A 6,048-nucleotide genomic window follows, 5' to 3' on the forward strand; every position below is an offset into this window, starting at 1 on the left:
AGAACAACTTGCTCAAGAAGAAATATTGAAGTCTCCACTCATAATAGTCCAAGTTGAAGAGAAAAGAACAAATATTGATCCAACTAATATCATAACTCAAGAAGATGAAAAACCAACAGAAGTTAAAACATATTCATATGTTACAGTTCAAACAATGGAAACTCCAAGTGATGATTTCATAGCCAACTCAACAACATCAGTGTTTGAAGCGAATCAGGAAACTTCCACACATGATAAGAGAAAATCAAACCGAAAGAACTCCATATAGACATATGAATCACAAGAGCATACAACCAAGTCAGTTTACATATTTAAACAATTCAAAATGAAAACAATATATTTATGCTCCAAGGAATACTGAGGTTTGCATAATCTAGTCCTATGATAACAATTCATTTCAAAATTCCAGTGATCGGAAGATTCCACAGAAGGTTAATCTAAGATGTCTGATCCATTCTCATTTCGACTATTATGTTTATAACTTAGAGGATCATATCGTCTTGGATCAACAAAGATGAAAGTTTTGAGACAAGAAGATACTCGAAATAGGAAAAGAGGTCAAACCCTTTCATCAGTAAGCTTTAAGGACAAAGCTTTTTGAAGAGGAAGGCAATGTTATGAATAAAATATATATAAAATAATCCAAATAATGTAAAACAATAATAATAATAATAATAAATAATAATGGTTACTTAGTAACTAGCTAATGAAAAGGTATGTCCCTAAGGACATAATCATTGGTAAAGAGTTATTTTCCTAGGGTATATAAGCAGGCCCTCAACCTCATTGAAAATATCTCACGTCAATTCTTTTATACAATATTCAATATGTAATTACTATCCTACAATGGATTTCTTTGTCTTCAAATTATTCTGAAGATTATTGCAGAGTATACGAACCTTGTTCCTTTCATTTTCTTCGCGCGTGTGAGAGTAGGAGGCCCAAAACAGTCCTAAACTCCAATTTTTCCTTCACTCCTTTCTTCACTGACCTGTAGGCTTCTTATCTTCCTTTTCACTCTTCTTACTTGCCCTTTCTTGCTTGATCAAATTATATTTTTAAGTGAGGTTGAGCCTTCTCTTTTATAGGCTTCTCACCCATGCATTTAGGTCGACATGTCCTCTTTTGTAGGCCAACAACTCCATTTGAAGGTTGACTTGCTAGTGGCACTTGGACTTGGTCTTGAGGGTCTTTTGACTCTAATATTGACTCAAAATAATTATGTAACATGCCCAAAAAGGGTCATTTATACATGACTATGACTCCCTAGACTTGTAGACTCAATGAGAGGCCCTAGAAGCTGTTATAAATAAAATGTATATAAAATAATACAAATAATGTAAAAACAATAATAATAATAAATAATGGTTAATCAGTAACTAGTTAATGAAAATGTATGCCCCTAAGAACATAACAGTTGGTGAAGAGGTACATTCCTAGGGTATATAAGCAGGCCCTCAACCTCATTGTAAATATCTCACATCAATTCTTTTATACAATATTCAATATACAATTACTGTCCTACAATGGATGTCTTTGTCTTCGAATTATTCTGAAGATTATTGTAGAGTATACGAACCTTTTTCGTTACATTGGTATTAGAGCCACGTTGAATCTCAGCCTTTGGCCATTAAGTCTCTATTGACGTTGTTGTCGCCACAAATTAAAGAATTTCGCTACCACGCATTGGAGATTCTCCATCTTTCCATGACGCCCTTGACCATTAAAAAAAAAATCAATATATATTGAGAAGAAATAGAAAGGAAAAAATACAAAAAAGGAAAACAAAAATATACACATAGAAGAGGGACTCTATATAAATAAATAATATAAAATGAAACGAAGTTATAATAAATTATAATACAAAAAAAGGGTGACCACCCTTTACCATTGTCATTACACAACACTCCAGTTGGCCAATTCCCTGTTGTCTCTGCTGCAAAGTTGATCGCGTCACTCCTGCAGCAAAAAAATAGAAAATATATATATATATATATATATATAAACAAAATAAAAAAATAAAACAAACCACATTTGTAGCGGTCAATATGCATAGCAGTTGACACACTGATCGACCTTGAGATCCGTCGTCACCTTTTCCATCGTCGCACCGTGCTCCACCCACAAGAAGCTCAACAAAAAATTACATTCACCATCCACCAGATTTCTAATAGTCGTTGCAATTTCACGTCGAGCCACCAACACAACGGCACTTGCCACACTATCATTGTCGACAACCTGCAACAACCATTCCCTCATTATTTTTCCCATCGACCTATGCTCCTGCCGCCACCAAATCATTGTAAGGGGTTCCTTTCTGTCTGTCAGTGCTATAGAACGCAACCCTACTTTATGGTGATTCCACCTCTACCACCATCGAACTGGGCCAAATGCCACAATCTACGAATTGAAATTGTTTCTTTCCGCCACTACAAGTTGCATTTTGTTGCTACCTTCCACGGAATTTTTTTCGTTGTTCTCTACGGTGTCCATGCAACAAGTTCACATGTTACACAACTTAGGAGACCAAAAAAATACCATAATCGTAAAGCACCATTAATTAGAAACCTGCCCACGCCATCAATTTTAGCAAACAGGGGAACACAGTTGCCCACAACACCCTGTCTCGTTTATTCCACCCCAATCGTTTCCCTTTTACTGGCTCATATTTGCTGCCACAATATTTGGACTCCACCCGAACATCACGTCTCCTCTGCTACCAACAATCTGTCACGTTTTTTCCTCATCTGTCTTTTCATTAAATCATGACCCTAACATTGTCAAATCCTAAAGTTTTTATATATATTTTTAAATTAAATTATATATATATATATATATATAGTTAACTAAGTTTTAAAAAAAAACATTATTAAAAAAAATCTAAGTTTACCTAAAGAATATTTAAGAGATATTTAATAAATAAATAAAAAAGAAAGAAATTAGGTATACAATTTTTGAAAAAATGTGTGAATTCTGACAAGGAAGTCAAAGAAAAATATCGACAAAGAAAAGAAAGAAGGAAAGATGAATTCCACACAACAATCATTATTTTGGACTAAATGTCCATTCTTTTTAACCAAAATTGGATATACTTATATTCAAAAAAAATGCAATTTAAGATTTCCAAGGTGTAAAAGATTATTTAGCACAAAAGAACATCAAGACAATGAGCAGATGCAAATAAAGTAATTAAAGGAAGAAATCGCAAAACTTCAACAAAAGAACGAAGCATCAGAAAAGAAATATAAAGATCTCGAAGCTCAGTTTCTTGAAAAATCAACATAAAGTAATGAGGATATTTTGTGCATAAGAGACCATAATCAAAAATTACTTGAACAGATCAAGAATTCCAAGATTAAGAAGAAAAAATTAAAGCAAGAAAATGAAAGTTATAAGAAGGAATTTAACAAGAATCTATCGAAGAAGGAAGAGGAAAATTTGAGTTTAAAAAATCTGAATCAAAGGTTATTAGAACAAATCAAAAGTATAAAAGATAAAGAGAATGATACTAAGAACAAAGTCAATGATTTAGAAAACGAAGAGATTTTACGCTTAAGGAATCATAACCAAATCCTTCTTATGCAAATAAAGAAACTAAAAAGTCACTAAATGACAATTTAGAACAACTTGCTCAAGAAGAAGTATTGAAGTCTTCACTCATAACAGTCCAAGTTGAAGATAAAAGAACAAATACCGATCCAGTCAATATCATAATTCAAGAATATGAGAAACCAACAGAAGTTAAAACATATTCAGATGTTACAATTCAAACAATGGAAACTCCAAGTGATGATTTCGTAGCCAAATCTACAACATCAGTGTTTGAAGTGACTCAGGACACTACCACACACTTGATAAGAGAAAATCAAACTGCAATAATTCCTTATCGATATATGAATCACAAGAGCAGGAAACCAAGTCAATTTACATATTTGAACCATTCAAAATGGAAACAACAGATTTATGTTCCAAGGAATACTGAGGTTTGCATAATCCATTCCTATGATAACAATTCATTTCAAAATTCTAGTGATCAGAAGGTTAATCTAGGATGGCCTGATTCATTCTCAATCTGACAATTTTGTTTATCACTTAGAGGATCATATCCTCTTGTATCAACAAAGATGAAAGTTCTAAGACAAGAATATACTCGAAACAGGAAAGAGGTCAAACCCTTTCATTAGTAAGCTTTGAGGACAAAGATTTTTGAAGAGGAAGAAAATGTTATGAATAAAATATATATAAAATAATAAAAATAACGTAAAACAATAATAAAATAAATAATGGTTAATTAGTAACTAGATGATGAAAAGGTATGTCCCTAAGGACATAACCGTTGGTGAAGAAGTACCTGCCTATGGCATATAAGCAGACCCTCAACCTCATTGTAAATATATCACCTAAATTCTTTTATACAATATTCAATAAAATTTATTGTCCTACAATGGATTTCTTTCTCTTTGAAGTATTCTGAATATTATTGCAGAGTATACGAACCTTGTTCCCATGATTTTCTTCGCACGTGTGAGAGTAGGAGGCCCAAAACAGTCCTAAACTTCAGTTTCTCCTTCACTCCTTTCTTCGTTGACCTATAGGCTTCTTATCTTCCTTTTCTCTCTTCTTACTTTCCCTTTCTTGCTTAATCGAATTATATTTTTAAGTGAGGTCAAGTCCTCTCTTTTATAGGCTTATCACCCATGCATTTAGGTTGATGTGTCCTCTTGTGTATGTCAACAACTCCATTTGAAGGTCAACTTTCTAGTGGCACTTGGACTTGGTCTTGGAGGGTATTTTGACTCTAATATTGACTCAAAATAATTATGTAACATGCCCAAGAAGGGTCTTTTATATGAGACAATGACTCCCAAGACTTTTAGACTCAATGACAAACCCTATAAGCTCACAATGGGAGATTTGACCTAAAATTAAATTTCCCTTGAGCATGAAACCCATGCCTCAAGAGAAATAATAATAAATTATTTTTCCCATTACATCAAATACATAAAACCATGATTACACATGTCATTATGAAAATAGAACCTCCCTCTTTCAATTTGTTACATATTTCAACACTCCCTCTTAACTAGGGAGGTATCCATAGTCCATATAAGGTACTTGGACATTCTCAATCTGAAGAATTCTCATACGAAGAGTCGGATTGGTAACTCATTTGTTTAGCATAATATCACCCAACATTGTCACATAGCAAGGCCTTGACTAACATCTTTATCTCTCCACAAGATCATAGCACAATTCTAGTGATACCAATGATTTACAGACACCTTCATCATTATCTCTCAAGGAACATATCCCATCGGGTTCTCTCAAGATATGTCCTTCCAAGACTATTCTTATCTTGAATTCCCAATCCTCAAAGAATATCGGTCATCTACGAGTACTCTTATCCTATATACCCCACCACATACTAAAAGAGTATTGGATTGCATATGCTTACCCAATCCTCCATTCTTTCTTCTCAAGTGAAGACAAGAATGATGTGTTTATCTCTCCCTCTCATTTAGGAAGGATATACCCATTCCTATGAAAGGAATGTACCCATTCCTATGAAAGGAATGTACCCAAGCTCCCTCTTAACCGGGGACTTGCTTCCAACGGCTCTCTAGGCAGAGATCATGGGACAATCAACCACTTGTAGGGATCCCTCTTTCGATGTCATGAATTTTATATTCTTTGATATGGAACCTTCATCTTTTGGGAGTTTTTTGTAGGGAATCATCCATCCATCACTTTCCTCAAGTCAGTCGTGTCATTATTCTACTTGTCTAAAAGTGATCTTCTAGTTCATATTTGGCTTTCGTTTATACAACTACCTCCTTTACATCATGTTTCCTTTAGGAATTTTCATCCCATAACATTAGTAACAGTTGTAGTTGACATCCACAACATTTCCTTCGGTAGCCTTGTATTAGCCCATCCATATATTATTCAAAAATCAAAAATGAACATTGAATTAACATTACCTTTGTGACGGCCTTACATCATGACATATGTTTGTTGTGACATCAACATCCTGCATACATATTGACA

This window comes from Pinus tabuliformis, chromosome 2_1 (genome assembly GCF_031772625.1).
Source record: "Pinus tabuliformis cultivar Carrire ecotype Pingquan chromosome 2_1, CPIR1, whole genome shotgun sequence".
Classification (NCBI taxonomy): domain Eukaryota; kingdom Viridiplantae; phylum Streptophyta; class Pinopsida; order Pinales; family Pinaceae; genus Pinus; species Pinus tabuliformis.